We start from the raw sequence: 16,463 nt of genomic DNA on the forward strand, positions 1-16,463 counted from the left end.
TGGCTATAAGGGTTTAAGCAAGAGCAAGCTGATACAAGTGCACAGAAGTTGCTATACCTAGCCCTTCTGTATTCTGTTGGCAAAGACTCAGGTGGTCCCTAGTTCCTATCAGTGCCTGCTTTGCAAGGTGAATAAGGAAGATCTGGGTTAAGGTTTAACAAAATTAAATGCCACTGAAGTCACATTGCTTAATGAAGACAGTAGCAATAAAAACCTGACATGTTTCTCATGGAAATTGGGTCAAAAATCCTTGGAGTAAACTTTTGGGGAAAAAAAACTTTCTAACATTTTAATAATTGCACTGATTAGAGATTCCTTTTATAGTTCTGTAATAAAAAAGTAATTGTCTAACTGGGATGGAGATCTGATTTTCTCTGTAACTAGCACTAACTTATTGGTATGTGATAAACAAAAGGAGAATTATCAAGTGGTTACGGTCTTGTTTCTGTAGAAAGAATATCTTAATGTGTCCCTCTGCTCTCAGCTTCTTTCTCTGATGCTCCAGTGTTACCAAAATCAGACATTTTTCTACCCACAAATAAAAAAGTAATAAGTTGTAAGCTTCTTAAAATTCAAGTTGTGTAAAGGGAGGGCAAGGAAAGTTAAGGCAGCTTAATGGTGAACCTCTCTGCCACAAAAACTCAATTCTTCTAAATCTTCTTGTACTTCCACTTCGTGGGAATAGAGACAGTGAAGTTGTCAAAAGTTTCTAGGTGTCCTTTACATTTGAGACCCAGCCAAATGGCACATCTCGATGTGTCACACCTTAAGATGACTTAAGTGCTCTAAAAAATTACTGTGTATTTGAATGGGTTTTCTCTGATTACCTAACTCTTGATGACTGGCTGAGGAGGCTCAGAAGAACTGTGTCACTTTGAGTAATGAAAAACAGGGTTTGTAGTTCCTGAAGTAACCCTAGAAAACTGTATCTAACTTATGAACACAGTTCCTCTATGGGAATTCTGGCAAGACAGGTTTGTCAGTGAGCAAGAAACTGAGCATTGTGAATTGATGCTTCAGATGCTGGGAAGGGAGCACATGTGTATCTGGAGATGAAACTATGTTCTTGGTGTAGGGCCTTGAGCCTTCTTTCTTGTCCTTCCCAGGATACTGACTTTTTCTTTGCCCTTGCTCTAATCAATTTTCCTTCCTTGTGGGATTTGGGATTAGATGGGTGGTGAGGACAAGACTTGCAGTTCCCAAAATATCTAAATAGTTTATTGCAGAGGTTTTATAAAAACAAAACTGTCTTTTGGGCTAGGCTACAATTTTGAAAATGGTATGTAATTACTAACACAGTGTTTGGCAAATTAGGATTATAGCCTGCATTCTCTCTTTTTTTTTTTTCTTCTTTCTTTTTTTTTTTCCTTTTTTCTTGTTTGTTTGATGTTTTTTCTTTTTTAGGGGTGTGGTCATGGGGGAATGAAGGAAATATCTCCTAGAAAGCTTTGAAACTGTGTTGACTCCTTTTTCTCTAAATGAAAAATCTCCAATAAAGAAGGGAGAAGTAAAATAATTTAGGGATTAAATATCTTCCATTCCAATGTATTTTATTACAATGAAGAATCAATAGACTGTTCAAGATGCATTCTATTACTCCCATGTGACAAATAAGAAATTAAACAACACAGACAAACATGCTGATAAACTTTGCTGTATAATTAAGAACATAAATTATACAATGTGCATCTTAGTGCAAGTGAACATTTGCAGAGTAAATGGGCCCCTGTAGGTTATTTGAGTAAAAAAAGCAAAAAACTTTGCTGCTGGACAAATGACTACCAGATGCAGATTTCAATAAACACATACTGTTGTGGTCTTACCCAAAGGTGCTGTGAATTTCTTGAGGCAAGTCTGCCTCTGCATTCCCTGAACTATTGAATGTTTGAATGTTAATTGAGTTACTGTATTATGTATGAATGCACTCCATTCTCCCCACCCCCCGATTTTTATGTGCTCTGTTCATCTTGTAGGCTGTTAAATGTTGCCCCCAGAAGTATTTAGTTTCTCACTGTGTTTGCATTCTTCTGACTTTCTCTGTTTCCTCTGGAAATGTCTCTTAAACTTCTCTTAAGGCATTGATGTTAGAGCTGAGAACTCGTTCTGACAATTCTCACATGTACCTACAGCGTTGGTATTTTATTATTATCAACATTAATTTTGACAACAGGACCTTTCTGAACAAACAGTAGTAGCTTTTTTTTTCCAACTTTATAAACTGCTGGTTTTCCTGTAAATGTAGGTGGAACTGATAGGTGATAATAAATGAAGTTGATTATAACATGAAGAGTTGTTTAAAAATTGTGTACATTTACCACAACTCCTCTTGAATGCCAGTGATTGCTAATTCATGTTCCCAAGCATCACAAATTTTAATAACAAAACACCAACATTAAGACCTACTCCTATGGGGAAATCTAATATGGAAACCCCTTTGTAAACTACTTTTCAAATTTTCATAGAATCATAGAATCTCCCAGGGCTCTGTCACTCTCACAGTAAAAAAAATTTTTCGGATATTCACCTTGAACTTCCTATGCTCCAATTTACACCCATTACCCCTTGTCGTATCACTGGTCATCACCGAGAAAAGCCTAACTCCGTCCCCCTGACACTCACCCCTTACATATTTGTAAACATTGATGAGGTCACCCCTCAGTCTCCTTTTCTCCAAGCTAAAGAGACCCAGCTCCCTCAGCCTTTCCTCATAAGGGAGATGTTCCACTCCCTTAATCATCTTCGTAGCTCTGCGCTGGACTCTCTCGAGCAGTTCCCTGTCCTTTTTGAACTGAGGGGCCCAGAACTGGACACAATACTCCAGATGTGGCCTCACCAATACAAAATATTCCTGTCTCTGTTTCATGGTGGGAGAACTAGGACACCACCAGGTTAATTCACATACCCAGGAGACTCTTTTTTTGAGAATTAAGGATGACTAGGGGGAGAAGGCATCCACCAGATAAACAGGGATGAAGAAAAAGCAGAGGCATTCAATGCTTTTTCTTTTTTTTTTTTTTTCCTCCTCCTCCTTTCCTTTTCTTCCCCTCAGTCTTTAATGATTCTGATAGACCTTGGGCTGCCCAGTCCTCTGACTTAGAGGACCATGGTTGCAAGAACAGTGTCATGAGGAAGCATTTGTTTACCAAGAAGGTAGTCAAACACTGGAACAGGCTTCCTAAAAAGGTGGCCAGCATCCCATGCCTGACAGTGGCATTTGTACAATACCCTTAATAATTTGCTGTAACTTTTGGTCAGCCCTGAAGTGGTCAGGCAGTTGGACTAAATGGTCATTGTGGGTCCCTTCCAATTGAACTATTCTCCCCTCTCCCACCCTTCTCTCGTTGTGAGGCTGGTTGACCACTGAAACAGATTGCCCAGAGAGGTTGTAGAGTCTCTACCCTTCGAGTTACTTGAAATCCAACTAAGCATGGCCCTGAGCAACTTTTCTGCTCTAGGTCACCCCAATCTGAGCAGAGAGCTGAGCAATTACTGCACACATGATGCTGGCCTTTGGTTGGAGATGTTCCCAAGAAAGGGCTGGAAAGGGCTGACCAGAGTCTCAGCACTAAAAGCTGGTAATTAACAATATTTCACATCCTTCACCCAAAATAATCCTGGAAAAGAGAAACTGATATAATAAAGGAATGGCTAGAGAAAGCACTATTGTGAATACATTAAGGATTTTATGTGAGGAGAATAAGAATCTTTTATTAGCATGTACAAAAAGGTCATTAAAATGAGCCAGCAGGAAATAACAGGGATGGAGAGTGGCCTAGCAATGACCTCCGCCAGCTCCCTCAGCACCCTTGGGTGCATTCCATCCGGACCCATCAATTTATGGATGTCCAGATTACTCAACTGATCCCTAACCGAATCCTTATCTACCATGTCAAACTCTTCCTCTATCTTGACTTCTTCTGGGGCTATATGAATCTGGGGCTCATAGGGAGACCCTGCAGAAGTGAAGACAGAGGCAAAGAAGGCATTCAGCACCTCTGTCTTCTTTATATCCTGTCACCAGGGCTCCCACCTCATTCCTCAATGGGCCAATATTGCCTCTACTGCTAGTTTTGCTAGCTATGTATTTGAAAAAGCCCTTTCTATTATCCTTAACCTGACTTGCAAGGTTAAGTTCCAAGGAGGCCTTAGCTTTCCTAATTGCCTCCCTACATCCTCTGACAACAGTCCTATATTCCTCCCACGTGACCAGCCCCTCCTTCCATGATCTGTAGATTTTCCTTTTCCACTTAAGTTTGCCCAGTAGTTCCTTCTTTAACCATGCAGGTCTCCTAGCACCCTTACTAGATTTCCTAACCATTGGGACGCTCTGATCCTGTGCTTGCAAGAAGTGGTCCTTGAATGTTGACCAGCTATCTTGAGCTCCTTTATCTTCTAGCACATTTTCACAATGTCTTAGGGTTTCTTTCTTTCTGAAGTATGGAATAATTTTACCAGCATGATTGTTTAAGGATTTACATCAAGATTGTTACTGTAATGCAAATATTGTTGGCTAAAGTCCACACTGATTTTGCAGGGATTTATAAAACAGCCAAAGAGCCTTTAAAATTTGTAGTAACCTACCTTTACTGTTTTCTCATTATTTGATTCTGAATATTTTCCTAGTATTTACACTTTAATTAACATCTCTGCAAAGTGCCTCTCCTTTGCCTTACTCTAGTTCAGGCTCTCCTGAAGTTTCCTTATTACAATGTCTGTTTTCTTGAAGACATAACTTGGCTTCTAGCTGAAATCTGCTGCACAACGTATTTGGTTTTGTGGAATTGGCTGGAGTCCTGGAGAGACCACCTGATAGCTTAGGAGTGATAAAAATTAATGACCAGTTCCATAGTTAGGACCCAGATTTTATTCCAAAATTAGCCTATTTATGCCTGAGAAGGTAAGGACTGCTGATCTTATCACTTCAGTGGTACTTTTTCCTTAGCAGAGACTTCTCTTACTTGATTTAAGGACAAAATGATGAAAAGTCCTCTCGTTGGATATGTTGTGTCTTAATTTATGAAGAGACATCAGAGAAGTCTGTAGTGTTATGCATACAACAAACATTTTGCCCAGAGAAAAAGGTTTCATTTTTACATTTTGGAGGATTAACTTAAAAAAAAAAAAAAAAGAAAGGTTTTAGGATGAGTTTCTGTTTTTCTAGATTGCTCAACTTTGAAAAACCCCTCTCTAAATATTCACTAGTTGTTGGGCTTCAAATTAGTGATGAGTTGTTGCATACTCTAGGTGTGGAGCCTGGGGCACTGAAATTATACTTCACATGCAATATTTCATGAAGCAAGAGCAGCTTGTGAGTTACTGAGTTTGTTATTTTCATATAAAGGAAGACTCCTGTCCTTCCACAGGTGCGATGATGATCTTTGGAGTGATTTAGTTGGTATATTGCAATGTTAACATAACAGTTTTATGGATAAATATAAGTGGCTTTTATAGGGGGACAATGATAGCCCAGGAAATCTAATAAACTCTTAAAGTTAGGCTGAGCTGCATGCCTTAGCATGAAGTGAAAATCATGGCTAAAACATGAGTAAGAATATGTATGAGACAAATATTACTCGTTGTGTCTTTAGCTTTCTTGACTCGTCAGCTCTTTGTCACTGAAGGCAAGAAGGCCAAATGCAAATCCTTAGACCTGGTTGGGAATTCTGGTACTCCCTGAGGATGTGAAAAACAAATATGAAATTTTGCATGTAGTCATTGGGTTTCAGTAGAAAATGGTAACTTGTATAGATTTTAGATGACATTACAAGATTGCCTGGAGGGGTTGAGAGCTCTCCATCCTCAGAGATATTCCAGAACATCCTCAGTTAAAGCCCCACATACCGATGGGTGTTTCAGTCCCCCTGGGAGTTTAGGGTACTCAGACTGTGCATAGCAGTTAGGCTGAAATCTCAGTGTATGCAGGGATAGATGCATTTTTATCAAAGTGTAAGGTTGCAAAATGGTTATTCAGTGTCACATGGCTCTGTTATAGCAAATGAAGACAAGATGCAGACAGACTCTATTCCAGTTAAAACACTAAGGTAAACATAATGTGACTGGTCTATTCGGAATGAGCTTTAAGCAGTGAGATTATAGAGATAGTTTTGCCAAAATATTCTGTATGTGCAAGCACATTAGTACTTTGTCATCTCAAAATATGGGTTCTGTTTAAGTGCTTACTAATCATGGAAAAAATTTCTGTAATTTTAAAGTACTGACTGAAGCCTGTCTGACAATGAATTTGATCCCCTGCAAGCGAAGTGTGAAATTAGGTGTGTTAATCAATAAATACAAAAAATACATAGCTAAGGCAAATATACAAAGTGTGATTTAGGTGGAGATTACTGCTAAGATGTGTATTTGTTTTGTTATAACTAAAGCAGAAAGGTCACAGACGTAGAGGAAGGAAGCAGAAGTAAACCTGTAAAGAAGGAAGTAATTGCTATCCAACCTCTCAAGGGGATAAGGGATAAGTGATATGGTTTTTGAAGGGTTTATGATGTTGAAAAGTTTATTTATCTAATGTCTACTGAGACAGTGTGCCAACAACAGCAAACCCAAAATTAAAGTGAAAAAGAAAAGGAGAAGACTACTACTGGAAGAGAATATGAAGGCATAACAAAGCTATTTAAAATTATTACAGTGCAACAGCTGGTTTTGCTAATGTTTCTTGGTAATTAAAAAAAAAATAATCTAAATTCTAATTCCCTTTGTCTTCTCACTTTGAGTAACTGTAGTATATGAAGTTTACTATCCTATGACTCATTCTTCCCACAAATACTATTTCTTTGAATAGCCCTTGTAAAAACATGCATTTCATATTAGTTGGCAATTGTGTAGACCTTTTTCTTCCTGGCTGAGTGATTTATATGTACTAATCTCTGGATCTGTCTCTGCCACCCAGGCCGCATACCAAAATAGTGCTACTGCTGTACCTATGATTACTGTGCTCACATTTTGGAAAGAATGGAGTTGGTTGCTAGAGTAGATCAATCACTGAAACAAATCTATTTCTCTACATACAATAATTTTATATGTAATCAATTCTCATATCTTGAACATGTTTTCAGGGATGGACAGTCATGAAATTGAGGCTTGATTTTAATTCTTAGTAGAATTTAAAAATAAATAATAAAAAATAATAAATAATAATAAAATAAAATGTTATTTCCAGCCTCCCTAGGAAGTCTTGTTGCATGATTTTAGCTCACTATAAGAAACACTAAAAAGAATTGTGAAAGCTAAATGACTGAGGTTCATTCAGATCAAGAATTAAAGAGCATCTGTTAGTATCTTTACTATCTACAAAAGTAGCTTTTGTAGGTGAATGACTTCTGGGCAGTCTGTTTTAACTTCATCATACCAGGTAGCTGTGGCACTATTCTGAAGAACAGCCACAGTTGTAGGCTTTATTGCTGCTTTCCCATTTTCTTGGGTGGCACAATGGAAGAGTCAAATTCCTGCAAGAGAATTCCATACTGAATGATACACACTCTGCGAGTTTGTCCAGTTGAGCTAGCACACATTCGTGACAGCAGCACGTGCTGTGTGGATATTGCTATGGCCAGCATTCTCTCCAGCTGTCTCTGGTTCCCCAAAGAGAGGGGTGGATTAACTGGGGACAGTCTTTGGATTGAGGCCAAACTGTAAAACACAAGCTCACACTTTTAGATGGGTAATAAAATACTTTCGACTCTGCCTTTCTTGGAATTATGAGTTTTATGTTGGTTGGGGTTGCTTTTTTGATATTTCTGCTTTCTGGATTTAATCTAGAGTTTGGATTTGGGTCAGATTATTGAAAGCATTTAATATGTAATTTAATACTGTTTAGTATGTAGATTTATGTTTATAGATTGCATTTGGATTACTCAACAAAGTAAAATCTTGGTTATAGCTGAAACATGTAGATAAAGTTGAAGGAACTGACTGAAATTTCTTTTTCTTCTGTGGAAATAAGGGATGGTTATGAGAGGTTTGGGAAAAGAAGGTAATACTTGTTGTTAAATGTATTTTTAGTTAGATTGAAGTGTAAAGATCACAGACATGATTTTTCTGCTAAGTGAGGTTGAACTCAAAAAAGGTTGGTCATAAAAAAGATAGCTCATTAAAAACCAATTACCACTCCTAATGTAGCATTAGTAACATCCTTATCTCATAAGTAGTGTCTGAGGGAGGATGCTACATGAGGTTTCAGGACACTAGAAGAAAGGTTAGTGTACTTGGAAAACTCCTAGGATTTCAGCTCACTTATGGAAGAGAAAAATTTTGTTTTCATAAAGAAATTTCTAAATTGAAAAAATATTGTCATAATTGAGCCTTTTGCTTTCAAAGGAGAATGATGTTCCCAAATCTACCATAAAATGTGCTATCCTTTCTGGTTGTAAAGTGGGGTTTTTCTTTACTCTCTTCTGTTTAAAAGCAAAAGGAAAGAACTGGCAGAAAAAAATTACTTATAGAGTCGACCGCCTATTTAGAAATGTTACTTTAATGTGAAGGGGTGAGGTAATTGGGTAAAGCAATAACCAGAAAGGTGCAATGTTTTGCTTCAGTATCAAAAACAACTTCAGTCATGATCTTTATTGTACTTTGAAAAAAGTATTGTGTGGGGTGTATCTGTTTCATGAGGAATATCAGGAGTACTTCAGTTCATATTTAAATACGGGTCTGATTAATAGTTCAGGCATGCAAGGGAGCTATAACATTAAGACTGTTGTTACTATAGTGAGATGCTCTGACAGACATCACAAGACTTGTTATACAAGGAAACATGATTGTTTTGGATTAAAGAAGTTGCCAAAGGCTTGAAGGATTTATAGGTGCTGCCACTTTGAGTTATATATAACTTCATTACTTTGTTGAAAATGTTTAGATCTAGAATTAATGAAGTACGATAAATGCTGATTAAATGAATCGGCAGGTTTGACAGCTTTTAACTGATGCTGAGCAAATTCTGAATATGATTGTAGTATTCTTTAAGTCTGAAAATTGCTAGATAATTTACAGAAAGTAGTAAATTGAGCATTTGCACAGAGAAATGAAACTGATATTCTTTATAACTGAAGTGACTTGCAGCAGAACTGACATGATCAAAACATCAATTTAAACATATTTCTTAAATTAGTTTATTTTTTGTGTGCATGTGTGAGAGGAAATGGTCTGTTGTGTTTGTGGAGGAGTTGTCTGTGGTCTGGATCTTGGAGACGAAAGTGGTGAGAGCAGTATCCCAAAGCTGCCAAGAGGAAACCCAAGGGTGAGGGAGAGCAAAGCCAGTGCTCTGGTAATATGTGTCTGAGCAAGACAATAACGGAGTGCCACCAGAAGCCCAGGCTCTGCCATCCTGGGGACAAAGGATTTGGCAACTGGTGTAGTCTGAAAGGAGTCTGGAGCTTGTTGGAATGCTAGGTAGGCTGTGTTCTGAGTTTGAGGGGCTTATGGGAGTTCAGAAGAACAGTGACTGAGCCTCAGGCAAGGAGGAAGTGGGAGAATGTGGCTTTAGAAACAAAGGACTTAAATGTGGCTTTTTTTCTGCTGCATCTCCAAAATTTCATCATGGTTAGTGTAATTAGAAGAGACGATGAAATTCAAGTTTGTAACAGCAGTGTGGTGTGCTGGGCTGCTGCAGAGACTTTTTTAATGAGAATTAAGAGTTCAGTGAATGTGTATCATGACAATTTGATCTTTCCACTGATCTCAGCTGTATAAAATTGGCTGCATTTCAACACTGCTTCATTAACTCAGCTCAGAGCCTAGTGTGACATCTAGTCACTTTTTCTAGGCAACAGTATTCCATTTGATGAGGTCTCTAGTACTGCAAATATGTTTCAAAATTATTATTATTTTAACAGCTGGTTGATAACAAATTATTTATTGGGTTGTTAGAGTTAGCTGAGCTGTTGTCATTTCTCTTGTTACTGTGATGCAAAATTTAGAGTTCTGTGTGTTGATGTGAGCGTTAGTAAACCTGAATGAGAAATGAGCAATACTCCAATGATGAAAGGCTTTTGAGTTTTGTAATAATGTCTTACAACATTAGCTTCTTACAAGCAATACTATGAAAAGAAAATATATAATGGCAGAAATTGTTCTGGAGTTTCATTTGACTTTCCCCCTGTAATGTGACTCAGGAATTTAGTTATGTAAAAATATGACTAAGTCCCTTTTGCCTCTGAGGTATAGACCTGGGTGAAATCCAGTATGAGGTTGGGTTTCAATAAATTGGAAAAGTTCTTTCACAGTCTTTTAAACTTTGATTTTGGGACAAACCTACATCAAAAGCTGGAGTAGGTTCCTCATCTCACTATTCCATGGTCAGGTGTTAGTTTTCTTTCCTCTTCAAATAGCATCCGATAACTAAATTAAACTCTCAGCATTAATAAATCATTCCCCTGCAGAGTAAAACCTGTAATTTTTCATAGATGTTGTCTTTTGTAGCTTTTGAAGTGTAGTTTTTCCGGCTCTGGAGTGAATCCCTGGGTAGATCCAGCAAAGAGAGAGAGTGAAGAAGACCCCAGGTGCATGCTGTAGAGTTTTTTAGGGTGACCTCCTTAATGTAGGCCGGAAGATTGGAAAGTGATGTATTGACTCCTGCTAACAGTCTGCTATTTGGGTTATTTATTTTATGTAATGAAAAGTCAAGTGTGGTTTCTGTCACAACCTGCCCCCATAGCTGTTTTTTGCAGCAACTGACACTCTGCCTTGTACCTCCCTGCAGACACACTGGTGGGTTTGTCCTCACAGCAGAAGTGAGGAGGGGGTGAGAACAGAGGAGGATCCTTCAGAACTGCATGAGCCTGGCTAAAAATCAGCCTAGCCCATCTGACCAGCCTGGACACTCTGCCTTGGAAATGCATATGCCTTTGCATTTAGAGGGTAAAGGAGAGCTAGCTGTGTGGAAAGTGGTTTTTGGGCTGAAGTGTTGCATGCTGACTTGCAAAACCTACATTCCAAACTGCATTGGAATATATTAACTTTTAATTTCCTGTTCTGTGCCATGTGGGGCATTGCAGAGTCAAACTCTTAAAATGCAAAAAGTTCATTCCATCTGTCTTCAGAGATGACCAGTGGGGAGAATGGAAATTATCTCCTACCAATACTGTAGGTTAGTGGCAATTAGGAAAAATCTGTTAGTACATTAAAAATGAGAGCAGAAATTTATCTTGTCTTGCAAGCTTTCCCCTGGTTTTTCTCATCGTATCCCATCCAAAGGTATTTTTTAAACTGTGTGGATTAAAACAGCTCTTATTCCCTACTTTGTGCTTATAATGACATAGTCACAGATGTTACTATGCAAACCACTTAAAAAAAAAAAAAATATTTTTTTTTTTTTGCGTAAACACTTTCCTGGTTTCCCTTTTTCTGTGACAATTTGGGTGCTGTTGTTGGGAGATGGAACTATTTCATTCATGGGCCACAAATGTTTTTTTTTAAGTGTTCAAAACCTCTTATACTTTTGTGTTTTTTCCAGTTCACTGTAAAATGCTGCAGTCCTACTGCAATATAGTTTTGTTTAAACCTTCTGTTCCTGTTATTTTTAAAATTTTCTCAGTATTGCCTTAGTTTTCCAAGCAGTATCATCACTGCCATTTTAGCAATGCAAGTCTGCTGTCTTATTCACTTCAGTTTCCACCATGTTTAACTGTATCAGAAGACTTTTTCCTCACATGGTCCATCTCATCCATAATTAGTTTGATTCACAGCTGTTTGCATTAGCTTTGAAAGTCTGCTTTGTGTTGTCAATACCTTTTAAGTGAAATGAAAAAGTTAATATTTTCAACTGCCAAATTCACAAGTCTACTGCGTGCTTTTTAATGGCAAACTCTGAGTAAATAGTTCTAGATTCCTATTATTTTTGTATTATTATAATAGTAGTAGTAAGTTGACACAGGAATGCTTCTAAACAATTTGTTTTTCAATATTGGACTTGTTTTTCTTTCAGAATGCTCTTGCATTTTTCCTGAGCAGACTGTCATGTTAAAAACAAACAAAAACAAATCAGAATTTTTCTTCCATCCATTTTTCTTTCACAATAATCTGGGCAAATAAGTAATGTAGTGTTTATTCTACTTACGCTTGCAAATGCTTTTCTTTACAACTACCTGACAACCTAAGTGAATTACCTTCATAGTTACTGTAAAGCTCTTAACTGCTTTATATTTACATTTATTTTAGTTTTTATTAAAATATTTAGATTTGTTCTTTACAAACACTAGTACTTAAGAATAGGATCAGGTACTCCATTTGTTTTTAATTTGTTTTCTGGAGTTCCTCTGTAAGTGAGATGGCAGGGATGCTGTTTCTGGATCCACAGCACAATTACCTTGCCCCAGTGTTTATCCTTTTTTACCTATAAAGTCAATTTAGTAGTCAGGTTGAATTCCCATTCTTCCTGTACAAACATGCATCTTCCAATAGCTGTATTCCCATTGAGCAATTAGAAATTGTCAGTACCTGTTTTTCTTGACTGTTAAGTGTCAGGTGCAGCTTAACAGTCATTTTGGGAAAATATTCTTTCAGCCCATTGCCCCTTGTCAGCAACCTTCCTCACCTGAGGGACGGTTTGTGCCTGGAGGATTATTCTAATATAGATCTGTTGCCAAGTCCTGTTTGTTTCTAGATTTGACAATTAAACATAAAAAAATACATTTTAATCACTAACATTTCTATAGAAAAAAACTTTCTTTCTCTCTTTTTTTTCCCCTTGTCTTTCTACTCAAGACCAGTATTTGGTTTGATGTGATAAATGCATTGTTAATAACAGTCGTGAGTTCAGACATGAGTCAGTCCATTTCTGGCCCATACATTTTATGTCAAAACTTTGTATTAGGGCCTTCTGTACTCACGATTGGAGTTTTTTTAAATGTTATATTTTTCTCTCCTAAAGAATGCTATTATTTCACCAGGTTTCCAGGAAAACAGTGGAGCAGATGAGAAAGCCACACTTAAAGTGTATTGTGGTTATGGAGTCTTTTGTGTGAATCCTGTTGTTGGCCTCTTAGGTCACTGCTTTGTTCTTTTGTTGCAAGCTGCAGCATGTTGACATTACCAACAATTCCCATATATGTTTTCACACACCCCCAAACAAAAAGGAGAAGGAGCCAACCCCCCACCCTTTACCCACTGCTCATACACTCAGCTCAGATCTCTCTGCATCTTTATACACTGAACAGAGTAGCTCAAGTCAGAGATTTGGTCATTACTGTTCTCACCATTGACTTAAGTACATTTTAAGTCTGCTTTTTTTATATCTCTGACAGTTGAGTATCTCTTCACAGAAAACTACTGGAAGTTCTTGGAATTGCAAAGATATGCTAGCCAAATTTTCCCTGGCTAAGCAGTGACAAAAGCTGTTGGTCTGAATTTCATGTGGTAGTTTTTTTCTGATGAGAACTACTGTTCACTCTGACGTCATCAAAAGTTATTTCAACTAGAATTCAACACTAGATTTGGATTGTTGTTTCCAGATTTAGAATGTGAATTCTCAGTTATGGAATACTGGTCAGATCATAGCTGAAGCTGGTCATCTTGAAATTTTGCAATTAAATTAAATTCCAGTATATTAGTAATTTTAGCAGAATGTTCTAATCTGAAATGAAAATCAGATGTTCTTCATGGAAATAGGGAAGTCCAGACAATGGGTATTGTATTTAGGTTACAAGACTTGTCTTTTTTTCTTTTTTTTTTTAAATTTTCACTGTTTACATTGTAGGCAAGTCTTCGATCATTTTAAGGATTAAAACTGTTAGTTTAAAACCATTTTTTCTTATTTGTATCCAAATATATTTCTCTTGGGCTGTATAAAAAGTTTGGTCCTCTGGAAATTCACTGCCCTCATGAAGGGGGCTCCTAGTGAGGGAGGAATTTTTATGACTCCCTTAAAAAACAATTGCACGCATTCCACAAATGAACAATGCCTTGATTTTGGGGGGCACTTTTATGAGTATTGGATAATAATTTGTTCTCTAGTGTTTATTTCAGTATGGTATTTTGTAATTTTTAACCTAATTATACTAAGAATTTTTTTGTAGTACCAGAGAGAGTAGAGCTTTGGAGCATGAGTCAGTGCTGTTCCAATTAGCAAGTGCAGGACCAAGGATGATATTTCATTGATTCCCATGGGTTCTGGAAGAAGAGCAGAATAGTTCAGTTACATAGGCCAGCTGCTATTTTTCTACCTCTTTTTTGCATTTTGCAATTTAGCAATTTTGATTATTTTTTTTCCTCAGATATTTTTTCCTTCCTTAATAAATTTCACAAGTGATTTTGTTGGGGATTTTTCTTGCATCTTTCGGGGCTGTTTTGATGAATAGTTGACTATAATTACAGTTATATTGGTGTCAGCTTTTCCTCCCCTGTGTGGAAACTATTGCAAGTGACAGTTTGTATTTAATACAACAATACAATAAACCAGTGCACCATGACAGCAGCAGCTCTTGCTGCAGCAGAAACCCTGATGTTGTTCACATTGCAGCCGAGTTTTGTTTGAAGAATTAAGGGTAAGGGGGAATTAACATCACTGGATTGCTCATTGCCCCAAGGGGATAGCAGTTGCATGCACATAAAAACCCTCATTGTTGCTTTTGGACAAGATTTATTTTCTACTGCTCAATCTGCAAATAATCCAGAACATCCTGTTATCACCAGAAGTGCAACTTTTAATTCAGCTCATGTACAGTTGCTGCAATATTTTTCTGATTTTAATTCATGTCATTAATGTTTTGTTAACTGTTCGTGAGCGAACAGGGAAAATTGTAACATCTAGAAATAGAAAAATCTTATGCAGCCAGTATGGCCCTGTTGTCTGGGGTTTCAGACAGATGTTTCAGCCTCAGTTTCCACTATTCTGTCCATCCTGTGTGTATCACTCATGTTCTCAGCAAGTTTTCTTTAACTCCTGTCATATCTCAGGCAGAATTGGGAACTGTGTTGCAGTGCTGTGCTGCCCTGGGCACACAAGTGGGCTGTGCCTGGGAGCAGCAGCTGGGTTAGCAGAGGTATCTGCCTCTGTATCTGTACATGAATAACTGAAGTGTGAAACATAATTCTAGATATCAGCACAGAGACACACACTGATCAGGTTTTGTGAGCACTTTTTGTACCTTAGAGAGCCTGGCAGGTTTTCAAAGCTTCCTGCTGTCAGAAAATCATAACATAGAAAAATACAAATCAAAGATACTGTGACCTCTTTCCAGCTATCCTAAGGAAGAGCAAAAAGTCACTCTGTCAAAAAGCTGATCACTGCCTGGCTCTCCAGACCTGCAGGGAGGTGGCATCAGGAAGCAGAAATGATGGTTCACGCTCCAGTGTGCATGGGACTGAGGAAAGGAGTGAGATGCTGTGCAGCAACACTGCTCTCTAGGCACTGGCATTTACCCACTGTCTCTGCTATAAAGATTCTTACAAGGATTCCCTTTTTTTTTTTTTGTGAATCTATATTCCTAACTTGTAACTGACAGTGATTTATGTCATGCTTCAGCACTAGCTGAAGCAAAAAGATCAAAGAAATGGGTGCAAGGATTAGGGTAAGTAGTTGTACAAAATGGTTTCTGTTGGGTTTTTTTTAGGAGAATTAAATTGTTTCTGGTTTTGTGTAAGCTCAGATTTGGCTGGACTCCATGTTTTCTAACTAATTAATGAATTTTGCAAAGGTTTTATTTTATCAACTTATAAAAAGCCTTGGCAAAAGATAAGAATATTTACTATGAGAAAGGAGCTTCTCCACTCTGGTGTTCATGTAAAACTCACAGAAACAGAAAGAGGGTCATTAAAACCCCAAGACTCTTCCTACCATTTTTTTCTGTTAAGAAGTTTTATGTTTACTTTTCAGTTGCTAAAGAATAATTTTAGTTTCAGGGATTTGGAAGTACTGCCCAAGTTACTGGCTGGAAGTGCACTAGGTTTCAGGTGATCCTGTTGCGAATCACGGGCTATGCTGCTGTTGGGAGCTGTACAGTGAGCGGCCTCTTCACCCACCCACCACCACTGACAAGCCTGAAGTGATGGACAGGCCCTTTATCCTGGGGCTTGTGAGAAACAGCACATCTCACATCATCTCTGCTGACTGGGGGATGAATCGGGGACGACTAATATTAGTAAGGAGCCTGTCAGCAGTTCCAAGTGAATTAGAGGAGGAAACCGAAACTTGGATGTCACCTGTATTAATAATCACAGAATCCCAGGGGCTGGAAGGGGCCTCGAAAGATCGTCCAGTCCAACCCCCTGCCAGAGCAGGGGCACCCAGAGCACATCACACAGGAACGTGTCCAGGGGGGTTGGAATGTCTCCAGAGAAGGAGACTCCACAGCCTCTCTGGGCAGCCTGGCCCAGGGCTCTGTCACTCTCACAGGAAAGAAGTTCTTCCTGATATTCACATGGAACCTCCTGTGCTCCAGTTTGCATCCATTGCCCCTTGTCCTATCACTGGACATCACTGCACAAAGCTTGGTTCTGGCCTCCTGACACTCACC

Source organism: Chaetura pelagica, unplaced genomic scaffold (genome assembly GCF_000747805.2).
Source record: "Chaetura pelagica isolate M959 unplaced genomic scaffold, ChaPel_1.0 scaffold52, whole genome shotgun sequence".
NCBI lineage: Eukaryota > Metazoa > Chordata > Aves > Apodiformes > Apodidae > Chaetura > Chaetura pelagica.